The sequence below is a fragment of the Equus caballus genome, chromosome 4, assembly GCF_041296265.1.
Source record: "Equus caballus isolate H_3958 breed thoroughbred chromosome 4, TB-T2T, whole genome shotgun sequence".
Lineage (NCBI taxonomy): Eukaryota > Metazoa > Chordata > Mammalia > Perissodactyla > Equidae > Equus > Equus caballus.
In genome coordinates, this window is record NC_091687.1 from 64,020,205 (window position 1) to 64,048,110 (window position 27,906).

General features: G+C 41.9%; 1 long non-coding RNA gene across 1 annotated transcript; it reads left to right on the top strand.

Moving 5' to 3' along the window:
- The first annotated feature begins 8 nt into the window (after nt 1–8).
- On the top strand, nt 9–27,639 carry LOC138923786 (uncharacterized). The gene is made up of 10 exons (XR_011437909.1): nt 9–146; nt 729–911; nt 2,182–2,340; nt 7,090–7,240; nt 9,124–9,206; nt 11,195–11,354; nt 13,139–13,293; nt 13,962–14,139; nt 15,043–15,161; nt 27,496–27,639. It is a non-coding gene; the product is annotated as an uncharacterized lncRNA (long non-coding RNA).
- Nucleotides 27,640–27,906: the final 267 nt, after the last annotated feature.

Consider the following 27,906-nt stretch of genomic DNA (forward strand, 5'->3'; position numbering starts at 1 on the left):
GCATAAGCCTCTTCTCCTCCTGACTCTTCGCAGAAAACTTGCAGCGTGAGTGAGGACGGCAGGCGGTGTTCCCTCCGGGGGCCACTGTAGCTTGGAGTGATTGGTCCAAATCGCTGGGGACATCTTTCCTTTATAGATGCCTCTAGGTAAGATTTACAGAGTTATCAGACCCCTGCAGATGTTCAGTATTTTTTAAAGTTTTGGCTGTCTTTGATATTATTGCCCAGTGTTTAATATTTCTACCAGGGGTCCCAGATTGCAGGTAGAAATAACATCATACATGGTTTCATGTCATAAGACAATTGCTTTTCCATAACATTCCATTTTGTTGAAGTAATCCATCTGTCGCGTGTCGTTAACCTTGTTTAAAATGGATATAGTGTGCCATATTTCAAGTAAGTATAAACAGTTTCTGGTAGGTGTCACCAGCACCCTCGATCTAGTTTCGCTAAGAGTAAGATTTCGAGATCTACAAAGCGATAACACACCTGTGTGTGTTTGTGTGTGCATATAAATTCCTTCTGAAAAGTGTGACTTTTAACAAATGCTTCTTTAAACAAATGCTTCCCTTTTTAAAGGCATATAACCTGAGATCAACTTTACAAATGAATGACATTTACATAGCTCAGAGTACATTTATATGATATTTGTGCCTCCAGCGGTCTCCATTTCTGTGACACCACACGACCAGGTGTTTGATTTATTTTCAGACCATCTCTCTCTTCCAGGAATTAAAATGCTGTTTTGCTTGAATTCAGCGGTACTTAGAGCCCCTGGGAGTGAAGAGCTATAAAAGCAACTCCCACACTGCATTTGCATTTGGAATCCTGTTGCTGCTGGTGATCAGGAAGAAGCATTTAGAGAGAACTTGGCATGTGCCACATCCCAATGGGATGGGAATGCAGTGGCTGGTAAGACACAGGGTGCAGCAGCTTAGCTGGGAGGCTGGTGGGCAAGGAGCAGGTGCAGGGCCAGGTGAGAAGAGCTGTGGGAACTCTGAGGAGGGCACCTGGCCTGGCCTGAGAGCTTGGGGAAGGTTTCCAGAAGAGGGAGGTGCTGGGTATTACCTTGAAGAGGAGCAGAGCACTCAAGGAAGGAAGCCTGGGGACATGTGCAAAAAAGTGAGTTAGGAACCTCCAAATCTGTCTGAATCTTTGTTGGTGAGATTTTTTTGACATCTGTATTTTTTAACAGTATCACACGACCTCTCTCATACAGTGACTTCCAAATAAACATTTCCTTATTCCTCTTTCAGTTGACATAGTCATATTTGCACTGCAATGCCACAAAGTATTTCTGCCTAAATAAAGTAGGTGCTATGCAGAGAAAATGGTATCTATCTAGTTCTTGCCTTCTAGAACCTTGAAATCTGTGACAGTGGTTTATATGGGACATGTGTTGATAGAACATCCAGCCCAAGGTATTCACTTACATAACATGTACATGGCTGTTGTATAGATACTGTACACACAGCACGACTCTTGGACCAGGGCAGCCTGGGCCCTACCCTGGACCCTGTACTTTAGCGGCCCGTGTTCCGGTCCTCCTCTGGCTGGGTCCCTCCCCATAAGGGCAAGATTTCAGGCTTTCCAAGGGATGTGCCCACCCACAGCCTACACCCTGACTCTTGCTTCAGCTTCCTGGGACCCTGGAATTCCCTGACCAACTGCCTAAGTCTGTGCAGGCCTTCTACCCATCTGTCCCGCTGGGGGCCAATCACGCCACGAGTATATATACCCCTAGGGCCAGGGGAAGGCCGAAGGGCAGCTGTGCAAAAAGAATCTGGAGGTGTGGGCTGGCATTTCCGCTGGTCTGCCTGGGAGGCCTCTGGGTAACTCCTGGTAAGGCAGGAGCCAGAGCTGAGAAGAGGAGGGTGGGCCAGGGATCTCCTCTCATGCTCTGTCCCCTGGGCTTCTCAAATACTGGAGGCAGGCCTGTCCATATGTAGCATTTTAGGAGGAGAACGTACATGCACTTTGATTCAGAAAGAACAAGGAGGAAAATTACAGGAGTTTGAAGGAAAGCATTTTTTAAAAATGTAAATTCTACATTATTATAACATAGGCTATGCCTAATTTTCTATAAAAAGCAATACTTTTAAGTAAAAGCAAGGACATAGTTATCTCCATTTGAATGCCTGTCTATTAACTGTGTAATGTCTTTGTTTATGGATGGATCCAGGCTTCCTCAGGTTCCAGGAGGTTCCAGTATTGATTATTCTTAAAGTATAATTTGCACAATCATGTGTGGAAATCCAGGAAAGGATGCTGTTCGTAAGAGAAACAGGGGCTTCGTCATTTCATTTTTGGAAATCTCGCCCTTTAAATCTCGAGCGCACTCGTAAGTAGTTTCAGAGGTCGGAAGCACAAGCAAGTTTGGGCTGGTTCCATGACACATATGTGTGCTGTAAGCGTTCTCGGGTGTTCTTGCCTGGGCATGGAATCTTCCTGGGCTTGCCAGGAGGTACAGTGCTTTCTTCCCAAGCACCCTGTGGTCTCCTTGATTTTGGCTGTAGAGGCAGATTCCAGGCCGTGTCTCCAGCAGCCTCCCGCACTGGCATGAGTTGACCCAGGCACTGCCCTGGTGCAGGGTGGGTTAGGGGAAGCAGGGCTCAGGCCAACCTCCCCCTGCAGGGAGAGCTAGCCAAGCCTCATGGGAGCAGCAGCCCGGAGCTTACTCAGGCAGCCTTCGGAGACCAGCAGCTGTTGCCTCACCCCATGTGAGCCACCCCCAGACAGGCAGTGTGGCCCCTGATACAGATGAAGTAGGAAACTGAGAATCCCCAGTGGCATGTTGTCAGATGGCCCCCGGAACTCTCTTTCTCTATCTGAATGAGATTCATCTTAGCCCCAGTCTAAGAGGCAAGTTTCTGTGCCTTGGAGATTAGGAATATAAATATGGAATTAAGAGTCTGCATAAGAGAACCACTGGTTTACGGATTGTCCATTTTTCCCCTTAAGAATATAAAGGAATGGAGATTCCCAGCTAGGTACAGCCTTATTAAATCAGAATCTCTGGGGGCGAAGCCCCAGCATCTGCATATATGGATCACCTGGTGATTTTTATGCACACTCAAGATTAAGAAAACTTATAGACACTATTTCCAAAAGACCTGTTCATGTTTGGCTGATCATATCATATTGACGGTAATGATGACTGGCACTCACACAGTGGTGTCGGCAGTAATCTAAGCACTCTGCATAAAGTAACTCATTTATTTCCACAACGACCTTGTGAGGTAGGGGCTATTGTTGTCCCCAGTTTACAGAGGAGGAAACTGAGAAGGTATTAAAAATACAGGATCCTAGCCCACCTCCAGAGAGTCTGGTTCAGAACCTCCAGAATAGGGCCTTGGGATCTTTCTTTAGCACGTTCCCAGGTGTCTGAGGTATTTTCACTGAACAAGAATTCTTAAGGTCTTATTCAGACATTTCAGTGTCTGCTTTGCTAGGAGCCTGGGGATGGAAAGAGGAAGGAGACAAGGCCCATGGGTTCTGAGAGCTCAGCGTGGCTGGGGAGTTAAATGTATATAAGATGATAATCCAGGAGGATATTGCCATCATAGAGGAATACAATGAGTGCAATTTGCTGTAAGAGCAATTGTCTTTTTTTTTGCAATTATCTTTTGAGAAGAAAATAATAAACAACTAAAACCTTTGTAGAAAACATCAGTCCACATAACACTATGTGTTTAAGACTATTTACAATGTGACTGCTTCTACCACACTTGATGTCCGAGGAAAATCCTTATCTATCAGTTCAAAGAATCCTGATTATTTGAAACTGACCTGTATAAACAGATTGTATGTCTACAAGAACTGCAGTGAACTATGGGCATTTCTGCAAGCCAAAAAAGGAAAGGCAGTTGTTGACTGAGCATAATGACTTAGGAAATAAGGCAAATCCGCATGCTGTTTATGGGTACAGTAGACAGTTTGTTTTTGCGTAACCGAGATTTTATAGCAGTAAGATAGTCATGTCTTCTCTTAGAATGAAATTGAGTCAGTAGCCTAAAGAAATGCTCTAGATATCAAAGTGTCTCTTAAATACTAAGATATTTGACGTCTCCAGGAACCAGACCTGTAGTTGTATTTTATGGTACAACTTTCCACTATTCTTTTATTTGGATTTCTTTATGCTACAGTAATAACATTTATTTAGCCATTTATATTCCCACCCAGCTGGAAGGGCAACAGCCTTGTTTATTTCATTTTTGCGGTACTCAGCAGCTGCTGTTGAATTGTCAAGGGGTTTTCAGAAAAAGCTAGAAGAAAATTTTCAAAAATGTTAACAGTTGTCTTTACATGCTGAGAAATGAATAATTGTTTACACTCTACTTTTTGGAATTTTCTAAATGATGTACAATTACTGTGTATTTCTTTGAAAAACAGTAGGGGCCAGCCCAGCAGTGCAGTGGTTAAGTTCGCACATTCAGCCTGCAGTGGCCCAGGGTTTGCCAGTTCGGATCCTGGGTGTGGACCTACACACCGCTTGTCAAGCCATGCTGTGGCAGCATCCCACATATAAAGTAGAGGAAGGTGGGCATGGATGTTAGCTCAGGGCCAGTCTTCCTCAGCAAAAAGAGGAGAATTGGAGCAGATATTAGCTCAGGGCTAATCTTCCTCAATAAAAAAATTTTTAAGATAAATGCTTTCACATCTAATATTTGGTTTTAACCTCAACCTAAGTCTCATAAAGCAATTGGGTAAGGATTATTCATATCCCCAATTTGGAGGAGAGGATGCTAAAAACTAGAGAAGTTAGCTAACCTCTGGAATGATCCACCGCTATAATGATGGGGTGCAGACCACACTCTGAACTGTTGGCTTCTGACCCCAGGCTTTTACAGTTGGAACTTGCTGGGCTCCCTGTTGATACATGCCTCTGCGCACATCTAATGAGGTCAGTGCAGGTAATATTCAAAATATTTAACAACTGGTATAGTAAGAGCACCAGCCCATCAGGTTTGGCACTGCCGCGCCAGGATAGACAGAGGCCGTGAACAACCAGCCCAGCTGTGCCAGTGCCCACCAGCTGAAGTGGACTTGATTGGACTTGATTAAACTTTTTGAATGATGTTTTAGACATCTCTCTCTCTCTCTCTCTTTTTTTTTTTCTTATATTATTAAAAACAATTTGTTTAGGGCTTGGGCACAATAATCGGTAGCCATGAGAAACAACACACAAAGCCTTTCTGGCTCCAGGTGCTTCCCAATTACAAACTTGCCTGGGGCCCGTTCCTCTGGGCCCAGGTGCATTGTTGGTAGATGCTTCGCTGGTATTCCATCACTCAAACTTAACGACAGGACAGAACGTTGGTGAGAGGGCAAAGATGACCAACTTTGACAAAACTTGAGTGTTGTTTTCAGTTTATAATTCAGAAATTGTTCCTGCTCTCTTCAGTGGGCTGATAGATATATTTGGAGGGAATTTAGTTCTTAAAAAATTACTCTTTTCCCCACAACTTGATCTGAATTGTTAGAATGAATGGCTTAAAAATATTTGTAGGGGGACACCTGTTTTGAGGAGTATCGACTTCAGGGATTAGCAACTCATCCTGTAAATTTTCCATGATTTATTATCAAAACCTGGATGTACATGTGTCAAGCCCCCCACCGCCAGTCTCCCCTAGAGTGGCAGATGTCTCCTTATTGTAATATCACTGGATGGGGCCAAAATAAGGGAGGCCATTTCATACCCATCCCTCTGAAAACAGTGCCTCTCCTGGCAAGGAGCATTCTGCCCATTTCGCTAATGGAAATCATCCTGGACAGTCAAATAATTGACTATGTACACTGTAAATACCCTCAAAGTGTTTGCAGATTTCATCAAAAGGCCAAATGTTTTTTACTCAAGATGAGAAACATGGCAGGAAAGGAAATTAGAGGAAGGAAGCATCCATCCCCTTTTCGGAGTCTCTGTAATCTTCTATAAAGATTTGCACTTTGATTATGCTTAGCAGCATCGTATGCTGCAGTGGGACTCAGGCTCAAAGGTTCTAGCCACAGCGCTGGAGCCTCACTGTAGTGAGGATCAAATACTTCTGTTGGTGGAATGCTGACGGCTCTGTAAGGACACTCCTCCGGCCCCCCGCCTCCCTGTTTAATTTCCAAAATATAATTGATAAACCTCAAACGTGAAGGCTTTTAGCATCCTTTTCATTGTCAGCATAATACATTGTAGGTTGAAAAAAGTGGTTGTTACCGCTTAAAGATATTTAGAACTAAGGAGTTTTCAAAAGCTTAATGTAAATTGTCAAATTTTGTAGTACGTATGGCCTTAAAAATTTTGGGAGTGAGGGGTTGCTGAACACTGCTTTTCTTTGGTGGATGAGGGAACAGATTTTTTTCATTCTACTTTACGATCAAAATGTTCTACAATAAGCATTTGTTTTTGAAGTTAAAATCTTTGGTAAAATGTACACGATACCATAGTCCCTCTAGCTTTCCCCGTAGTCCTGCCATGTCCACCTTCCCTTGTTACAAATGGTTTTTCTTATAAACCTTTTTCAAAAATCAGTCTTGGTAATGGAAATACTCTTGGCTGGTCAAACAATTTCCTATATCCAGTGTAAATACCCCCAAAGCGTTTGCAGATGACATCAAAAAACCAAATGTCTGTCATAAACTACCCATGTGTTGTGGGTGGGGTGGTCAGAAGATGGAGTCCGCTTGCTACGTCTCTGACCTTGGAGCCACATCACAACCTCTCTGATCAGTGGTTCATTTTCTCATTTATAAAAAAAGGACAAATCATTCTTGCCCAACCTAACAGTTTGGGGAAATATATGTGAAAATGCTTAGAAACTACAAGTGTTATGAAAATAGGGTTGTTGCTAATGTTTCAACTTCATGTGTATCTTCTTGTGAGAGTCTGAGACCCTCTAGGGCAGGTCCAAGTCTTATGCATGGCTTTTTGGTGTCCTCTGTAACACCAACCACAGGCTTGTTTCTTAAATTGTAGGTCTTTAGTAAGTGTTAAATTGAGCAAAAAAGTAGAGGAAGAAGCCACATTCTCAGGTAACTCGTTCTTCTATCTTTCCTTGTAGGTTCTGTTTCCATCTTTTCATTGTTTTCTTGTTCTTCTCAGGCTGCCCAGCCCAAAGCACACAGTCTTCAGCACATGGGTTCTCTCTGGATGGCTGTGCGGACAGGCCAGGACTCTGGTCCAGCTCTGTGATCGTTTCGTTCACACGGTGAATCATTTGACCACTCTGGGCACCAGTTTCTTGCTCTATGAGGTAATGTGCTTATGATACATCAGTATTCGCTCAGAGGGTTCTTATCATCAGTAATGGCCCTTGTGAAGTTAAAAGGTGATGAGGGAACAAAAGGAGGAAGATCTGTGGTCAGGATGGGTCATATACCCTGTCTCGGTCTTGGGGAGTCACAGTGCACAACATCACATGCAAGGCTTTGCAAAATTCTATGGAAAACAAGGAATGAAATGACGGGGTGGTGGGTAGGACTGTTTACCAGTTTGAGGAACACTGGATTAAATGCTCACTAAGATCCCTTCCAGCTTTAAACATCAAGGAATCTACTGCATTTCTTCTGCAGAGCATTCTCCAATACCATTGGAATTGACAAAGTTCTTTAAATATGATGTTTTGTTTAAAATCTGCATGTCGTACAATGGAAGGTGCTTTTCCATGTTGTGCTTGATTGATCTCAGCAACTCAGAGTGTCTGATTGGTTTAATATTAATCCACGGTGAGCAGGATAACATATACTGAAGTATATACTGAAGTTGTCTCCAGTCCTTCACAGTCCTGCAAAAACTTCTTTGCTTTGCCCCCAGGTTGTCAAACTAGCAAATTATTAGACTTTTCTTTCCATCAGGATACAGGTGTTAGAACCCCATAGTTGTCAGCACCATTTGGCATATTGACTATTCTGGGCTAAATTACTGTTGACTCTTCAAAAGTATTATTTAGCCACTGTGCTAGCACTGATGGGGTGTTTCTGGGAACCTCGCCATTTGGGAAGAATTCCAGTAGTGAAACCCTCAGGCTAATTACTCTAGTATCCTTGGGTGTAAGAACCCCATTGATAATCAGTGCATGACTCTCATGATTCCCTGAGGTGACAGAATAGAAGTACCAGCTTAACTAAAATTCCAGAGTGATTTTCCCTCCGAAACAGGCGGCTACAAACACCTGCCAGGATAATAACCCTTAATGACTAGCGTTTACAGAGTGTTTATCATGTGCCAGGCACAGTTCTAAGTCCTCTGCAAGTATTAAATCATTTAATCCCCCAACAACTCCATGAGGAAGGCACAAGTATTTGTCTCATCTTATAGATGATGTAATGGAAGCAAAGAGGGGTTAAGTAACTGGCACAAGGTCACACAGCTACTAAGTGACAGAGCTGGGACTTGAACTCACATTTTATGAAAATTCTTAGTCATACTTTTCACATGAATCTTTGACCAGAGTGTCCTTGTCATCACTAGAGTCATTTTTTGATACATAACATTTTCCAGAATATATAATCTGCCCTTTCATACACATTGTTTGAACCTGTAGCATTTTTTAATATGATCCTGTCAGTGGAAATTTTCCAAGCCACCAATACGTAGTCACATGTAATTAGTTCACATTTTCTTTATTCCTATTATAGGTGTATATTCATAATCTCCCCAATATTACTGCTTATGGTATTGCCTTCTCCCTCATCACTGTACTTATTTTAAATGAAGAATAGCATTTTGAGGTTAACAGAAGTAGAGTGTGTGCATTATATGTAGATAAGGAATGATAACAAAATAAATACATATTCCCATGGTGGTGGGCTGGATAATGTCCCCTCACAGATATCTATGTTCTAGTCCCCAGAGCCTGGGAGCAAGTTAGGTTATATGGCAAAGGGGAAGGAAGGTTGCAGATGGAATTAAGGATGCTAATCAGCTGACCTTGAGATGGAAAGTATCTGAGATTATCCAGATGCGCCCAATGTAATCACAACGGTCCTTCCAAGTGGAAGAGGGAGGCAGGAGAGAAGTTCACTGCTGCCACGTGAGAATGACTTGATCTGCTGTTGCTGGCTTTGAGGATGGAGGAGGGGAATGTGTGCAGCCTCTGGAAGCTGGAAAAAGTCAAGGAAACCCATTCTCCCCTAGGGCCTCCAGAAAGGAATGCTGCCCTGCCCCCACCTTGATTTTAGCCCAGTGAGACCCGTGTTGGACTTCTGACCTCCAAAACTGTAAGATAATACATTTTTATTGTTTTAATCCACCAAGTTATTGGTAATTTGTGGCAATAATAAAAAACTAATACTCCCACCAAGAAGAGACTAAATGTTAATCTTTTATTATATATAATTCCAGGTCTTTTTATACACATGTATGTATTTGTTTTACTAAAACAAGATCATAATGTTACAGATGGCTTGTTTCCTTTTAATAATATTTTTCTTTCTCTGTCAGTAAATTTTCATAGCACCTAATACCTTGATCCTATTGAAATTACCCTACTTGTCCCCCAAACATTTCCTCCAAGCTGGATTGTCCAAATCAGAATTTAGGTCTGGACCATGCATTCTATATGATTTGTATGTCCCTTAGGCATTATAAAATCTAAAACAGTCCCTTTTTTCATCTACTGATTTTCTTGCTCGATTGTTTGTCTGATTGCTTCCTCATGTGGTCACTTAGCTTGCTCGTCTGTCCCCTGTATTTCCTGTAAGTTAGAAGTTAGATCTAAGAGCTTGGTCGATTCATGTTAATAAATTTTGTCTAGAATGTATTTTGGGTGCTGTTGTGTGTTTCACATGGCATTCCGTCAGGAGGCACAGGCCATCTGGTGTCCACCATTACCGAGAATCGGACTGTCCTCTGGGTTATGGGATGGCTGCCCGAGCTTGCTGCTGTAGTGTCATGTTATTCCCCTGGTGACCACAAAGTATTCTGTGTGGGGTTACTTTAACACTATACACACGTGTGGTTTTCCCTCAACCAGTCACATAATGCCCAACTCCATTGGACAATCCTTGCCTGAATTCATATTCATTAGAAATCACAAAATGGTGACTTTTCTAATGTTATCATTTCTTCTCTGTACATTAGCTGCCATTCCTTAGTGAAGAAGAGCTTTCTCTAGTCACCTCGATCTATTTGGTTACCCTGGAAAACATTTTGGGCGGGGGAAGCGGGAGAAGTGCTTCTTCTTTTAATTGTCCATTCTCAAAGGGAGGAATTTGTCAATAACAACCTCAGTGATGGCAGTGGAATTTTTTCTGCCTCTCTCTTTTTTATCATTGTGAGCTCACATTTTCACAAAATCCGTGTATTTCTTTCTACAGTTTTTCTGTGATCATGTTACCAATGTGATATATGTTTAGGTTTGTTTTACAATTCTAGGATTTTTTTTAGTTGTAGTTTTTAATAGGTAATTGTGTAATTCATTATCAAAACTATATGGAAAAAGATTCACAGAGAAGTCTTATTTCCACCCCTGCTCCCTCTACCTTGTCACTCCCTGCTTCTACACATAACCATATTGTATTAGTTTCATGTGTATATGTCCAGTGTAGTGGGCTTTTATTTTGCATATGTAAGTGTGTGTGTGTGTGTGTGTGTAGATATATAGCCTTATTTTAATCCATGCCCCCCTTGTACATGTACCCCTTGGCCTTTTTTTCACTTAATGGTATATTCTGGAGATCTCTCTATGTCAGTACATACAAACCTTTCTCATTCTTTCTCTGGAACTTCTTGGAACTCCATTGTGTAGATGTGCAGTAGTTTATGCAGCCACTTCCCTGTTACTGGACCCTTGCATTCTTTATAACCTTTTATTATTGCAAACAGTGCTGCAGTGAATTCACTTGCACATTTATCACCCTGTACTCGAGCACATATAAATGTAGGTGGATTCCTAGAAGTGGGATTGCTGCATTAGAGTGTTATTACACCTGTAATTCTCTTTATATTTCTAGATTATCCTCCAAGAACTCAGTACTCTTGACTAACTATGCTAAATTACTTCTCAAAGGTCTTGGCCTCATCACACAGATGAGTGCATTAAAGAAAAAAAATGAAACCTTAAAATTAAAAATATCATTTTTATTCTTTTGAAGAAAATTAAAAATAGAAATACCATATGATCCAGCTATTCCACTTCGGGGTATTTATCCTAAGAACATGAAAACACTAATTCGAAAAGATATATGCACCCTTATGTTCGTTGCAGCTTTATTCACAATAGCCAAAACTTGGAAGCAACTCAAGTGCCCATCAACAGATGAATGGATGAGGAAGATGTGGTATATATACACAATGGAATACTACTCAGCCATAAAAAAGAAAATCATGCCATTTGTGACAACACAGATGGAACTTGAGAGTATTAGGTAAAGTGAAATAAGTCAGACAGAGAAAGACAAATACTGTATGACTTCACTCATATGTGGAAGATAAACAAACAAACACATAGATACAGAGAATAGATTGGTGGTTACTAGAGGTGAAGGGGGTAGGGGGAGGGCAAAAGGGGTAAAAGGGGCACATGTGTATGATGACGGATGGAAACTAGACTTTTGGTGCTCAACGTGATGCAGTCTATACAGAAGCTGAAATATAATGATGTAAACCTGAAATTTACACAATGTTATAAACCAATGTGACCTCAAAAAATAATTTTAAAAACTAAATTAAATTTAAATTAAAATAAATAAAAAATAAAAATTACTGGCAAAACTAAGGCAAGAATCTGGAGCAACTAGAACTTTTTGGTTTTTGTGAGGAAGATTAGTCCTGAGCTAACATCTGTCATCAATCCTCCTCTTTTTGGTGAGGAAGACTGGCCCTGAGCTAGCATCTGTGCCCATTTTCCTCTATTTTATATGTGGGTCGCTTGCCACAGCATGGCTTGATAAGCAGTGTGTAGGTCCACAGCCAGTATCCAAACCAGCGAACCCCAGGCCACCGAAGTGGCATGCACAAACTTAACCACTACACCGCCAGGCCAGCCTCGAGTAGAACTTTTATACATTGCTGGTAGAGCGTGAAATAATACAATTATTTTGGGGAACTGTTTGGCGGTTTCTTTATAAAGTTAAACATACATCTATCCCATAGCCTAGAAATACGTCACCTCTAGGTATTTCCCCAAGAGAAGTGAAAATACATTTAAAAAAAAAGACTTTAAGAAGAATAGTAATAGTAGCCTTATTTCTAATAACGTTAAACTGGAAAAAACTCAAATGTCCATCGACAGTCAAATAGATAAACAAATTGTGGTATCTCCATGCAATGGAATTATCACTCAACCATAAAAGGGAATTACATGTATTGATACGTGTAATAATGTGGATAAATCCCAAAATAATTATGCTGAGTAAAAGAAGCCGGACATAAAACCTACATACTGTGGGTTCCATTTATATAAAGTCCTAAAACAGACAATGCTAATTTATGGTGATAGAAATCAGAGAGGTAGTCGCCTCTGTGCGACTGCATAAAGATTTATTCTTGGTCTAAATCTCTTAATATTCTTTACCTCTCTGACCCAATCTGACACTTGACCAACTATGACTTTTCCAGGCCCAAGTCTTAGCTCCCCAAGTAGGTTGGAAGTATTTTAAAACAGAGTTATGATTATGCCACCTCAATACCCTTTACAGCAATCGTTGCCAACCTAGGCTGCATATTATTAGAATCCCCTGCTGTCTCAGCTCAGGGTGCCATGACAAAATGCCATAGACTGGGTGGCCTGAACAAGAGACTTATTGTCTCACAGTTCTAGAGGCTGAAGTCTGAGATGAGGGTGCCAGCATAGTTGGGTTCTGGTGAGGCCTCTCTTCCTGGCTTGCAGATGGTCGCCTTCTTGCTGTGTGTCACATGTCAGAGAGAAAGAGCAAGATCTCTGGTGTCTCTTCTTATAAGGACACAAACCCATCAAGAGGGCCCCACTCTCATGAACTCATCTAAACCTAATTACCTCCCAAAGGCCCCATCTTCAAATACCATCACATTGGGGGTTAGGCCTTCAATGTATGAGTTTAGCGGGGGACACGTTAAGTCCATAGTCTGTGGGGAACGTTAACAAAATTTGGCAATGCTTGAGTCTAATCCCCAGAGATTCTGATTCAGTTGATCAACTGAAGTGTGACCTGGACATCTGTATTTCTTTTAGTTCCTTATAACACGCAGCCAGTGTTGAGGACCACTGCTCTATACCTTCCTATTCAAGGTGAATTCTATGGACCAGAAACATCAGCATCACCAGGGAGCTTGTTAGAAAAGCAGAATCTCTGGTTCCATCCAGACCTGTGAATTCAACTCTGTGTGGTAACAAATCCTTTTTTGATTCCTATGTACCATAAAGTTTGAAAAATATCGGTCTATAGCATCTTGCATAGAGTTGCATACAGGTATGAGAATGCTCCATCAGTCTATTCCTGTTTGAATTCGACTAGGTGAGCATTTCGTCAGCATACCAAGTTTCAGCTTTTCTTGTCTTGGAAGGCTGTCAAGTTGTGGATCTTGCCTACAGATAATTGCACTTTAGTATGAGGATTTATATATTGCCTATATATCATTGTTTATTAGCAAACAAAAAAAGCAGCAAATAGACTCAATATTAAAAACAAAATCCTAATGTTTTTGAAAATATATTACTACCCAAGTGATTCCATCACAATGAATGATTACTTCTTAGCTTCAGCTGAGCTTTAAAGTTGATAAAGACAGAGAATATGTACTTGGACTCCAGCTGCAAAAGGGGAGAGAAGTGGCGCTTAGCACAGAGCATGAATACTAGGTAACTAATAAATAATTCAGTAAACTAGGGAGAGAAAATCATGCAAGCTTAAATAAATAGCAGAGAATCTCTAGTGCTTAGAATATCCTTAAGGTTGGGAGATGGAGGATTATTATATATGATGCTATTATGTAGCAAAGAGTACAAGTTTTCAAAGTCTTGATTATAATAAGTATGCTTACTACTGAAAACACAGAAAGGAATGCAGTCTTACTTGATGCTTCAGAAGGCAGTTCAAGGTCCTGTCATCCATCAAGATCGTCAATGAGGTCTTCAATCTGAATGTGGCTCGTGAAAGTACTAAACGAGATTCCAAGCTGACAGATGCTAAAAATGATGAATTTACACTTTCCCTTTTCAGAAGTACCTAATGGGTATGGTTCTTTATTTTTAAGAACTATTAATTTGAGAAGCTTTACGTTTAAAATGCCCTCTTAATTCTGTATCAGTGCATTTTTAAACTCCAACCTCAGGGATAATTTCTGCTTCTGGAAATTAGTCTTCTCCTTATCATTTTCCTTCCCATCTGGAATTGATACCTTCTCCATTGTTAATGATATGATTAAATAGTTTGCTAAGTTGTATCAAAATGACTTTTTGGTTAGTTTATACCACCCTTATATTCTATGCAATAAACTAAAAATAAAAAGAAAAGATCTTAACCTATATTAAGTACACATGTAGACATACCTACAAATTTACCTTTAAAAGAAGGGATCCTCAATAATGTTTTGTATTTAAATTTCATTTCCCAAATGTTTAGGGTTGACGTTCAGCTAATTTGTGATCTGATTCAATGCCTATTGTGTGCCTAACAGAAATACATGTTGAAACTAACAATTGTTCATTTGGTATACATAATGAGAATTTATATTCCAATATTTTAAAATATAGAATAAAGACCTTACTGGTTCAGTAAACAATCAGTTCAAAAGCATTTTTTTTTCCATTACCTTCCAAAACAAACTGGAAGATAAGGGCATTTCTCCCTTAAATGTTACTATAAGAAAATTTCCTTTCATTAATAAAATGATGCACAGACAGATTTGTTAAATTTACTTTTTTCTTTTCAGCAAAGATTTTTTCTTTTTTAATTAATTTTTAACGAAAAATAATAAATACATTTCTTAAAAATAATTGAAATATTAGAAAAGGATATCCAATAGACAGTAAGTCCCTATCTCTCAGAAATGGTCTATGCACAAATAAACATATGTTTGTATATAAATCTATTTTTATGTATCATCTTATTCCCTGGTTTTTCCCTCTTTTCACAGGTGGAAACGTATCATGCTCTTTTCTGTACCTTGATATTTTTCACTTAAGTCATTTTGGAGATTCTTCCAGAACAGAACATGTAGATCAACCTCATTTTGAGTGCCGTGTAGTGTTCCAGGTATGGATTTAACCATCCACTATCCATATGCATTTGAGTTTTTTCTAGCTTTTGATAGTATGTACAATGTTCTAATAAATAGCCTGTATATGTCTTTGTACAGAGAAGCTAGTTTATCTGCAGAATAGAATCTTGAAAATAAAACTGCTGTGTCCAAGAATATGTGCATTTATAATTTTGATAGACAGTGCCAAATTTCCCTTCAAAAAGCTTGAAGCAATATACGATTTCCCCAGTAGAGTACCTGTTTGCTTGAACGGATGCCCATGTATCAACTTAGCAATTCATTCCTTTCTCTCTTAATCATCAATGTCTCCCACTCTACTGGATCATTCTAATTGGAATCCGAATGTGATGTCACTTTTTTCACCTTAAAAGAAAAAAACTGTTCACCCCACTTGCCGCTTCCATTACTACCCCATTTGTCTGCTCCCTTTTGCAGCGAAACTACTAGAAAAATGATGCCTACACTTACTGCTTCTAATCCTGCTCCTCCCTGTCTTCTTGAATCCTCTCCAGTTAGGACTTTCAGCCCTACCACTTTACCATAACTGCTCTTGGCAAGTCGCCAATGACCACTGCTATGTCCAGTGGTGAATTGCTCTGCTTGTCAGCAGCCTTTGATAGAGCTGACCCATCCATCCTTCTTGGACCACCGTCACCTCTTGTCTTCAGTGATACCACACTCTCCTCTGATATTCAAGCTGCTCCTTCTCACTCTCCTTTGCTGGTTTCTCCCCAATTCCACGATGTCTTGATGTTGGAGTGCCCAGCTCCCAGTCTTTGGACCTCATCCCTGTCTGTGTCCCGTCCTTTGGTGATCTAATCACATGGCATTAAATACTGTGTCTATCTTAAAGACCCAAATTGTGCCTGGCCTGGATCTCTCTCCTAAACACAAAACTTGGGTGTTGATCTGCCGACTTGACACCTCTACTCAAATATCAGAGATATCTCAAATTAAACATGTCCAAAATTTGGTCTTTCCCGTAAAACCTGTTCCTCCCACACGCTGTCCCATTTCAGATTCTTCCAGTACTCAGACAAAAAAACCTTAGAATCATTCTTGACCTCACTCTTTTGTTCACGCTTCACATCCAATCCATTAGGAAACCTTGTTGGCTTTCCCTTCGGAATATATCCAGATTCTGACTACTTCTCATCACTTCCATCTCCCAACCCGGTCAGGCAGCTATCATCTCTCACCTGGATGATTTCAGTAGTGTCCTGCTTCCCCTCTTGCCCCTCATGGTTGTTCTCCATAGAACAACACAGCAGCCGGAGTGATCTTATTAATACCCGTCAAATCACATCACTACTCAAAACCCTGCTGGGGTTCACTGCGAGTTTAAAGACTGAATGTGAATCCCATCTCATTAAGAACGTTCCTCTCTGATCTCATTCCTATTATTCTTCTCTTCTCTAACTCTGCTCCAGTCCCATTAGCCTTTTTGCTATTCTTCTGGTGCCAGTGCAGGCACAGGCTAATGGATCTAAGGAAGAGAGAAGAATCCAGAAACAGACTGATCTATATATTTAAATGCTTTATTTAAAAGGCTTATTTTATCATTTACTGAAAAGAGAGGAAACGATGTACTTTCCAATGAGTGGTTTTGGGACGTTCAGGAATGGAACTGAGGCAGATCTGTCTGAGCCTCCTGGAGGAAACTGCATGAAATTGCCTTTCATTTGACCTAGTCTCCTAGTTAACACTCAGAAGCGCACTGGGGTTGTTTTGCACCCCATGAGTGTGTAGGCACATTATCAGAGTCTCTGGAGCAATCAGGTGTGAGCGAGGGCCGGGAGCTTATAAAAGCCCATGAGTGTGCTTCAGGCCATGGTGGAATCCTCATTGCTCATGGTAGTACCATCCACAGTTGCCCATCTCTATGGTCCTTTGGGGACCTGGGAAGCCATGGCTGTGTCTGGGAGCATGCTGTTTTATCTCCTGCCTTTTCTATGGAGATATACGCATCTCGATGTGTTTCCACATCAGTTGCCATTATAGCTGGTACATTGAACAAGCAGGTCTTAGAGGGTCAATTACAAAGCAGCCTTATTTGTACTTCCCAGTATCTTTTATAATTCACTCCATGGGATATTTCTTTACCATCACCTGGATGGAAAAGCGGGCAGACCCCTGAGTTCTCTGGTCACTCTTAAATAATGCAAATGGATCTCTTGTCACTTCAAACCATGAAACAACCTCTTATTTTAGTAATTAAATTTCATGTAATAATCAAAACCTTGCTTTGCGGATAAGCCTCCTTCTTGTCCCTTAAGCACGTGAGAAGCCTGCAGTAGGGATGGGGTTGTGATCAGCTGCTTCTCTCTCTGCCCACCTGGTGCTTCTATTCTTATTACCGTACTGTGCTAGCCACAGTTTCTAGCCCCTCCAGGGTGGGTATTTGGGGAGACAGAGTGCTAAGAAGAGTGGAAAAGGTCTTTCTTGATTGATATTATTGTGGTCAGTCTTCTCCAGACTTGGCGGTTGTTTCAAGCTAACTCTCTTGTTCAGGGGTTCTTAGGAGATCTATCGTTGAAAGAAGACACCGACATTAAGACAGAGTTCTTGATTTCAGTGGATGATGGGCTCCTGGTGGGGCAGAGCTAAGTGGCGGCCCTCAGCAGCCAGAAGCAAGGTGGGCACAGTTACTGTAATGGGCAGAGTGCCTGGAGCAGCAAGCAGAGTATTTTAGCACATAGGGATCTTTGATGTTGGCCAATTGCTCATGTTGGCCCTGCGACCAAAAGAGATGGGCAGTCTACTAAGAGTTAGTTGATTTATATAATTGGAAAATCTCTAGGTATAGTGAACAGGAACCTGAGTTGTTTGGTGGAGAGTTATAGCCTGTCACCCAAGTCTAAGACCTGGATGAGTTCAAAGACTTAGAAATCCTCAGATCACTGATTCTCAGACTGTCCAAGGACTGGCAGCAGCAGCATCACCTGGGAATTTGTTAGAAATGCAAATTTTCAGAAGTTACCCCAGCCCAATTGACACAAACGCTCTGGAGGTGGGTCCAGCTAGCATTTCAGCCGATTCTGACGCGTGCTAAGGCTTGAGAACTCTAACCTTAGCTGAAGGAGAGGCTGGGAAGCCTCAAGAAGGGACTCTATAACATTGCTCTAAGTACTTAGCATAAATAGCCCTTTAAGTCTTCCCCAGAGGTCTGCAGCCATTCACTAGGGAGACCGTGCACTGAGGAAAGGGGAATATCCAGGCTTTCTGGGGATTTCTGGACATTGGTTCTGAGTCACTGCTAATCTCTAAAGTCCCAAAATGCTCCTTGACCCCTGGAGGAGGGGGTCACTTGTGGTAATCAGGTGATACATGAAATTTTGGCCTGTGGCTGCCTCGCAGGCTTCCAATGGGTCCACTCACTCACACTGTGGTTGTTTTCCCATTCCTGAACAGAGTTGTAGTAAGTAACCTCAGCCTTTAAAGGAACTGCCATATTGATTCCCTTACCTGTATAGTGAGCCTTATTAAGGTAGAATGGGCCATGCAGAAGCTTTGTAGAATTTCCTCATTCAGAGTAAGAGTAAACTGAAAGCAATACCATATCCCTGGGGGAAGTGCAGAGGTTAGTACCTCCATCTAGCACTTAAACAATACAGGGGTTGTTCTACTATCCTCATTTAACTCCTCTGTGTGGCATGTGTAGAAGGAAGGTGGTTATTGGGGAATGACAGTGGATTCTTATAAAATTATTCAGGTACTGGACCAGATGCAGTGTCTTTACTGGATAACACAACAGAGCTCCTGGCACTTGTATGCAGCTATTGAGCTGGCAGATGTTTTTTTTTCTCGATACCAAATTAGCAGAGATCACCAGATGGAGCTTGCTGTCAACCAGCAGGATTGGCAAAGCACCCTCACTGTCTTACCTCAGGCCTATGTTGACTCTTCTCCTCTCAAGATCTAGTCCACAGAGGCCTTGATCATCTTGATATTCCCCAGAACATCAGGCTGATATCTATTATGTTATTGACATGGGGAGCCAGAAGTAGCACATACCTCAGATGCCTTAATAAGACATATGTATGCCAGAGGGTGGGAGATAAACCCCACGAAACATCAAAGGCCTACTACCTCAGTGAAGTTTCTATGGGTCCAGTGGTCTGGGAAATCTTGGCATTTCCTCTCCAAATTGAAAGGCAAATTGCTGCACTTTGTACCAACTACTCCTAAGAAAGAGCTGCAATGTTTTCCACCACTTTTGATTTTTGAGATAACATATACTGTTTTTGAGTGTATTGTTCAAAGCAATGTTTTGAGTAACCCATGAGGCTACCAGTTTTGTGTGGGGACCAGAGCAAAAGACGGCTGACCAGCCGGGCTTCTCAACCTTGGCACGTTGACATTTTTAGAATGAATAATTCTTTTCTGTAGGAGGCTATCCTGAGAATTGTAGGATGTTTAGCAGCATCCCTGGCCTCCACCCACTAAACTCCAGCAGCAGTGCTACCCCGAGTTGTGACAACCAAAAATCTCTACAGACATTGCCGAATATCCTTAGGGGAGCAAAATACCCCCATTTGAGAGCCACTTGTCCACAGCATGTCTAGTGAAGCCTTGAGGTGGGTAAAGCACTGGCTGACAGTTTGACTGCAATCTTGTGAGAGACTCTGAGCCAGATCCTTTCAGCTAAGGTGTTCCCGGATTCCTGACTCTCAGAAACCAGGTGAGATAATAAATGTTTGTTGCTAAGTTTTGGGATAGTTTGTGACACAGCAATGGATAACTAATACACTGATCCACCAAGCCATAAGGTTGGGCATGCACAGCAGCAATCCATCATCCAGTGTGAATGGTGTATGCCAGATTGGACTTGAGCAGGTCCTGAATGCACAAGTAAGTTTCATGAGCAGTTAGCTCAGATTTCCACAGCACCTCCTCTTGCTGCATTTTAATTCTCTCTCAACCCACACCTATGTGCCTTTGGGACTGACAGTTGACAGAGGAGGAAAACATTTGGGCCAGGTTCACAGATTGCCCCTTACAATTTGAAGGCACCAGGTGGACGTGGGCTGCTGAAGCATTACAGCCCAAACCAGGAATGTGGAAGGGACGTTCTCTCAAAGCTGAACACTGAACAGTTGTCTGCTTCGTCTGGATGGAGAGATGGCCAGAGGTAGGAGTTTTACCATTTCATGGGTGACTAGTGGTTTGATTGGCATATCGGTGACAAGGGAGTCTGAGGAAGAGGTTTGCAGATGGACCTCTCTATATAAGCACTGTCATATGTGAATGCTCACCATGGGGCATCCACTGATGAGGCTGTCAGTAATCAATTGGACAAGCTGCCCAATTCTGTGGTTGTCACTCAGCCCCTTTTCCAGCTACCCTGAGGCTTGCTCAGTAGGCTCCCGTAGAGTGTGGCCATTGTGGCCGGAATGGAAGCTACACATGGGCTCAACAATATGGACTTCCCCTCAGCAAGGCTGATCTGGCTACTGTCACTGCTGAATGTGTAACCTGCTGACAGCAGAGACCAATGCTGAGCCCTGAGGTGGCATCTTTCCCCAGGGGGACCATCCAGCCATCTGGTAACAGGCTTATTAAACTGAACTTTTTCCATTATGGAAAAAAGTTATTGGAATAGTATTGCAACCTGCAAGACTACTAAAGACTCAAACCCTTCAGAAATGAAGGTGTAAGCCATCCCGCCAGGAAAGTACCCCAAACTACTGAAGTGTTGGTTAAAGGTAAACGGAACATGGAATGGACACTGGAAGAAGCTCGTTGTTAATCATTGACATTATCATTATCAACTATTATCATTATCAATTATCAGTATCAATCAACTTGTTTTGTTTTTAGTTTTCAAAGTAAGAACTATAGTGGCTATGCGTATTTTCTTCTTTGCTTGTTGTGTGTGACGCTAAGTGTTGTTGGTGGTTAACTTTACAATTTAGCCTTTAGGTTACAGAATCTCCAAGGTGCAATGGTGACTAAAAGAGAAGAGGAATTGGCATCACCCAGAGGTGCCTCTTCACAGCGGGCCCACTCTGTGTTCCCCGCTTTGGGGGAGAAAGTGAGCCTGCATTCATCTCTGTGAGGAATATACTTGCATTCTGTTAGGTGTAAATATGATGTTGTTGGACGGGTACAGTGGAATGTGTGGATCTGAGTAGCAAAAGGGTGGATGCACCGAATTGTGTTTCTTGACTGTTAGGTCCAAATTCATCCTTCTAGACACTCTCCATCCCCTTTCCCAGGCTCACTCATCCAGCCAATTTCATGTGAGGTTCTTGAAATGGGAGGCACCGGCAGTAGGTTCCGGTATGGGAGAAAGAGACTAGTCATTTCCCCTGCTACTGGCAGCAGCAGGGACCAGCAGCCCGGCCTGACTGCTTATGCCACAGGCTCCAGAAGCCTGGGGTGGTTTCAGCAACATCAGGAGTGAGTTTCCACTCGCAGGATCCAGCCAAGGGACAGTGTGAGCTTCCTGCCTTTAGGTAACAACCCCCTTCTTTCTTTGCTTCTTAGCTCTTCCAGCAGTTTTTTAACCATTTCCCTACATTGTATCCTTCTCTGCTTGAAATATATAGAGTGGTTTCTACTTTCCTGTTTGGACACTGAGTGTTACAGAGATCTCTCCATTTCAGTACACAGCAAACTTCCTCATTCTCTAGTTAAAAAAAATAAGGCATTCATCATATTCATATTAGAAGTCCCAGATAATGGATATTTAAGTTGCTCCCAGTCTTGTCTTTTTAATCAGTAAGAGCAATAAGGACATTTCCATTTTAGGAAAGTATTGTCAAGGCATATATTTGGTGATGTTTATGTCTTCCCCCATTTGGAATTATACCCACCAAAGCTCTTATTTAGAGATCTAAATGGCTGAAATGGGATTAAACTAGACTCTGGAATCCAGAGAGCGTCCGAGTGCAGCTAGTTATTTATGGCTTAATAAGTATTCTAAAATATTGTCCACGTAGGCCCTAGCCTTATCTCTTCTAAATGAATTGCCAGCAACTTGAGGCCTGATATTATGCCATCCTTTGAATCAGTAAAGGTGGTGTGTTGGTGGAGGGGTTAGGAGTAACTCTCCCCTCTGTGATTAATGTCATCTGACTGGCAGTCTGGGAAGAGCCCTACATTCCTTCACGTGAAAGGGCTCAGGTTTTCTCTTGAGGAAGGAGCTGACAACACAGGCAGCACTGCCACATAGGGTAGTGGCTCAAATGGAGGTCCAGTTAATTTTATTATTAGTCTTATGCCAAATCCCTTTCATGGAGGCAGTGCTCCTTATAAACCATTTTTCCTTGATTATGAAATATCTTAAATGATTTGTGAGCAGTGCTCTTATTCAACCCGTGCAGCCAGGCCCCTGGGTCGACAGTGGGGCTGGAAGGCTGCCCAGGCCAGCACCATGCCCCAGCCCCATGAGGCTGCCTCTGTCCCCATCACAGCCATCTGATATTCTGCTTCCGCTGGACTAAAGAATGAAGGCCTCTTCAACTCTTCGCTAACGCCACCCCACAGCTCTGTTTTCTGATTTTATCTTCTTTAATTAATTAAATAGCCCTTTTGCTATCTTCTCATCTTTTAGCTATTCAGGTCATTTTGGCATTCTACTTCCAGCTCTTAGACTTGTTTGAATTCTCTAAAATAGAAAAGGTTGGGTGCTATTTACAGTTGCCATGCCAACTCCCAATCAGCTTTTCCCTCAGGAGGATTTTTCTTTAGTGCTCTCACTTTCACAGCAACTCAGAGTGTGACAGGAATCCGCAAACACTCACAGCATCTTGGCCAACAGGGATCGGGCTGCATTTGTAAGGTGAACATCCAGCCTTGTGCCACGACAGTTCCACTTTTATCCTCTTCAGTATGATCCCTTTAAAGCACGAATCCCTGACAAATCTGAGCTGCTATGGTATGAAAATTCTAACTAAGAACAAAAACCAGAGCTGCTTTTGGTAATGCTATTATACTGTCAACCTCATTGTCAGCCAAATTAACAAAATACATTTCTAATGCTGGTAAGAAATCAATAGCCAAATCCATTTAACTCTCAAAATCATAAATGGTGTTAAATCACATTTCCTGTTTGTGGGGCTGAATCCTAGACGACATGCATGGGTTATATTTCCAAATAGCTGAAAAAATGAGAAGGCATGAAAAGGAAAATTTTTTACTTTTTATATTTAAGTAACAGTCATACATAATATATGATCACTTCTACTACAATTAACAAAATAGTTTATACTGAATATTTAATACATTAAGCAGCAGTTATGTAAGATAAATGGAACATTGATTGATTCGTTTTCTAGATGGCCACATCCACAGGTTAAGTCCACAACTGGATCCTATGTACATTTCATGGTAATTGATTTTAAAACTGTCAAAACAGGAGGAAGATGGAAATTCCATCCCCAAATCCTCAATGGTTCATTGGAAATGTCTTAATGCATATGCTTTTCTTTTTACTCCAATGCCACGTGCAAGTTGTGAAGTGGAAGAAGGCGCTGTATCTTAGAAGCTGCAGGTCTGACATCATCACAAATTAGTTTTACCTCTTGCTGGTACCTATTGCCTATGTGCAGGTTCAGAGAAAACTCAGGTCTCTGTCTGAGTTTCCGTCAAAGGATTCAGTTCTGTGTCTTTCATCCTAGCCCAGTCTTACTGTCAGGAGGACCACTGGCTTTCTCTTTAGCTGTCAACACATTAGCAGCAGACTTTCCTCTCTGGGAAAAGGTTGTACAGCAGTCTGGACTTTAGTTTCTAATTTCATTATAAATAAGAGAGACTTTTAAAAAGTCACTTAAGAATCACTGCACAGCTTCATCTGGGGGTTGGCCAAGAGTTGTTAGGGTTCTGTTAAATCAGTGTTTTCCTAACTGTGAAAAGCAGAGGTTGAAATTTTATATTTTCTCAAATTCTCAACCACTGGATCAAGCAGCCAAGAATGATTAAAAGTAAAACAATATGGAGTATCTTCAGAATTATGCATTCATTTTTGCTTTGTTTACCGAAAGATGAACAGAATTAAGAAAATTTCATCCTAGCATATCTAATTTGAAGTACATCCCTTCTCTGGAGTCCAGAATCCTCTTCGCAGGCATAATGTAGGGGAACAATCTGTCTGTTATTGCTGGCAGGCTCAGCTTGTAACTGACAAAGCAGTACACTATGACACAAAATAGAATTTGTATTTGTAGTGGAAGAAACGGTTGATTTTCTAAATACCTGGTGCAGTTTGCAAATTTAAAGTAAGCTAGATAAAAATCTACTTGGAGTCTTAGTGTTTTCTAAGAGTGAAACTAGGTCAGAATTTTCCTTCTTAACTCCAAGACAGATAAACACTTTCGTTTCACACAAAACACACAAATTCACAAGATGGCTAGACTTTCAGTTTCCCATTAGAAAATACCTTAGTTTATTCAACAGTAAATATGAGTGAACACTTAAGTGCTAAGTACTCTTCTAGGAGCTGTGAATACTGGGTCAAACACAATAGACCACGGTCCCTGTCCCTTGCAGAGCTCATGTAGCTTCTCTTAATGAATGAACTGAAATGTTAACAAAGTGTTGATGCGATCAACAAGCTACTGTTCTGCACTAAGTGGGTGAAATGCAACAGTGATTAAAGCCATAAATTTTAAAAAAAACTACACAAAGAACTTCTGCAACATTCTTTTCCTTTATGCAACACCAAGATCCCAGCATTTTCTTCGCTATTGTGCAGATTGCAATGAACAGAACTTTTCTACTTATTTGTCCTTGTGGAAAGGGTTGTTTTCTGGAAACCATCTTGCCAAAGGAAAAAATATCTTTTCTGGGGAGATTCAGACATGGAGCTGTAAACGATTCTGGCAGGGTGAGTGCTGAAGGGAGAGGATATTAGCAATTGGAAAATGGCTTTGTTGCCAGAGGCCACATGTGATGGCATTAGAAGCCACATGATAGAATTAGACGGAGGATATGTACAGGTCTGGTTAAGCTCAAAGCATCCAACAACCCACCATGAACTAATTGTAGGACAGCGATCGAGGCAGCTGAACGTGCCTTTTATTATCTCCGGGATGGGAGTCTTGTTTTGAAACCCAGAGTTTGGGGAGAGTGATGAGAAATCATGACTGCAGTCCTAGATGCTTTGCTCCATCCCCCCCACCGCTGCCCTCAGTCTTGGTATCCAGCCCCGTCACACAGTGCCTTCTCATTTGGAAAAGTTCCAACCTAGAAAATTTGCATCGCTACAGGGAAAAAGGAAAGAAGAAGAGCAGGAAAAGGAAAAAGAGGAAGAAAGGAAATACTTCTCTGCTTTGCAAGTGATTTGCAGGTTTTAGACTGTGCTGCTAAGGCACAGCTGCTTCTGGCCACAGACACATCCCCCACCTGGGCACCTGGGCTCCCTTCTCCATCTGGCTCTAATCATCTCAGCCAAACTGAGGGTTGTTTGTTGGTGGGTTTTTTTCCCCTTAAATTTCCCATCAATTTTGTTCTGCCTTAGGTTTGTTTTCCTTTCAGTAATGCCAGTCTTGAATAAATTCGTTGGTTGCGTATGGGCAAAAGCAGCGTCAACAACTGGCCAAAAACATCTTCGGGCCATAACTATGTGGGTTCACCTGTAAAATCTGCATTTACTCCCAAAATGCTTAATGGGGCCTTACCTTTCGACCTGAACATGCCTTTCTATTTCTCAGGGGGTGCTGAGGATGCCTCAGCACAGGTCCCACAGCTCTTCTAGAAAGAACCATTCCCAAAGCAGATGATGGGTAGGAGGCCGAATCAGTGAAGAGCATGGGCTTGCTGCCTGATTTCTATTAAGTCCTTTCTGATTTTTTTCTTTTAACCCAGGCACATGTTTATTTTCATAGTTGAAGAGTTTATAATCCTGGACATTGAAAATAAATACGTTTTATGTTTTCTAACTTATGGTTATGCTCTTAGGTAGTTTTACTTGGTTTGAGCTGTTTCATTGTGTTACAAAATGGTCTGGCTCCTTTAAGAAGCCACAAGTTGTAGACAGTGAATCATGCAGTCATTCACTCAGAGAGAGAATTAGGAACAGCTGGGAGCAGCTACTAGTGGTAAAAGCAGAGCCCCAAGAGGAAGAAAATGCCTCTCTAGGAAATGTTCTAATGCCTCAAGCCCAAATGGAGAGGGGAAAATGTCATAGGCACCATCTTGCTAATGATGACAAACCCCTGTGCACAGTGAAGCCAGGACATTCCTTGTGTTGGAGAGTAGACTTGAGCATCCTGCAGCCGGGGGCCAGCCGGGGCCATGTGGGCCAGCATGCTGTGACTCTGTCTCAGGCTACAGGGTTTCATGGCCCTGTTGGATCTCCCTGCTGATAAAATTCAGTGGCTGCTGAACACCTCACCTCTTGTGGCCCTTGGAAGAGCTGGTCACCTTATGACCACTTTGCCCAAGTTGCTGAAATCAGAGATGCGTTGCATCTCAATGAGGTAAAGGGTGCTTATTAAAAAATTGCACTATTGGGGCTGGCCTGGTGGAACAGCAGTTATGGTTGCGCACTCTGCTTTGGCGGCCTGGGGTTCACCGGTTTGGATCCCGGGCATGGACCTAGCACTGCTCATCAAGCCACGCTGTGGCAGGCATCCAACATATAAAATAGGGGAAGATGAGCACAGATGTCAGCTCAGGGCTCCATCTTCCTGACCATAAGAGGAGGATTGGCGGCAGATGGTAGCTCAGGGCTAATCTTTCTCAAAAAAAAAAAAAAATATATATATATATATATACACACACATATATATTGCAATATGATTAAGTGAAGAAAACAGGACATAGTATTGTCTCAAATGTGAAAAAAATAGAATCTACAAATAAATTATTTTTTATTTAAGAAGGAGTAATATTAAAAGTTTAATAGTGCTCATATCTGGGCTATAGGCTTATGAGTCATTTTGTGTCGTATTTATTCATATTTTAATATGTTATCTATTATTTCTCACTGTGGCATACATAGCCATGCTTGGTCCATCCTTTCTTCAGTAAATACTCCTGAGCACATACTGTGTGTTTGGCACCCTGTGGGGGAAGCAAAGCTGAGCGAGTCCCAAGTCTTTCCCTTGATCTCCGGCCTCCAGTGGCTCTGACCTCCCCAGCCCCTCCTCCCCAATCAGATCATGGAGCCGTTGCTCCCTTCTCAGGGCCTGGGCCCCTTGCTGGTCCTGCGGTGCTGGTAGTGTGCCCGCTCAGATCCAGGTGAGACTCCTTCCTGCCCTTCCCTCAGACCCTGCTCAGGTAGCGGCGCGTCAGGAAGGGGTCACGCCCTCACCTCGTCACGCTTCATCCCCTGCACCTGCTTTCATTCCTTATGGCCCTTGTCACTCTGTTTCTCTACAGGTGTGTGTGCAGTTCAACGCTGACCTCATACCTAAATGGAACGTCTTTGAGGAGCGGTCTTCTGTCTTGTTCATTGCTGTATCTCTACTGTCTAGAACAGTGCCTGGCACGTAGGCGACACTCAATAAATATTGTTGACTTGAAGTCAAGTTCTCTTCCTTGAGGGAAAAGTTGTGATATGTGTATTTAAATATATCAAGAATGGATGTCAATCCACAAATTCAGGTGATGAGAAATATGGTTGGTATCTCTTTATTTTTTGTACTGTATGTATATATATATTTTTTATTTTGCACCCCCAGCCTGCTGGGCAAGTGGGAAGTTTCATTTCAGTTATTTGCTCTGCTCCCCTCCCCCACCCATCCCTGGGCGGTCATGTCAGGGTTCCAAGAGTCTTATTCAGTGGCAAGG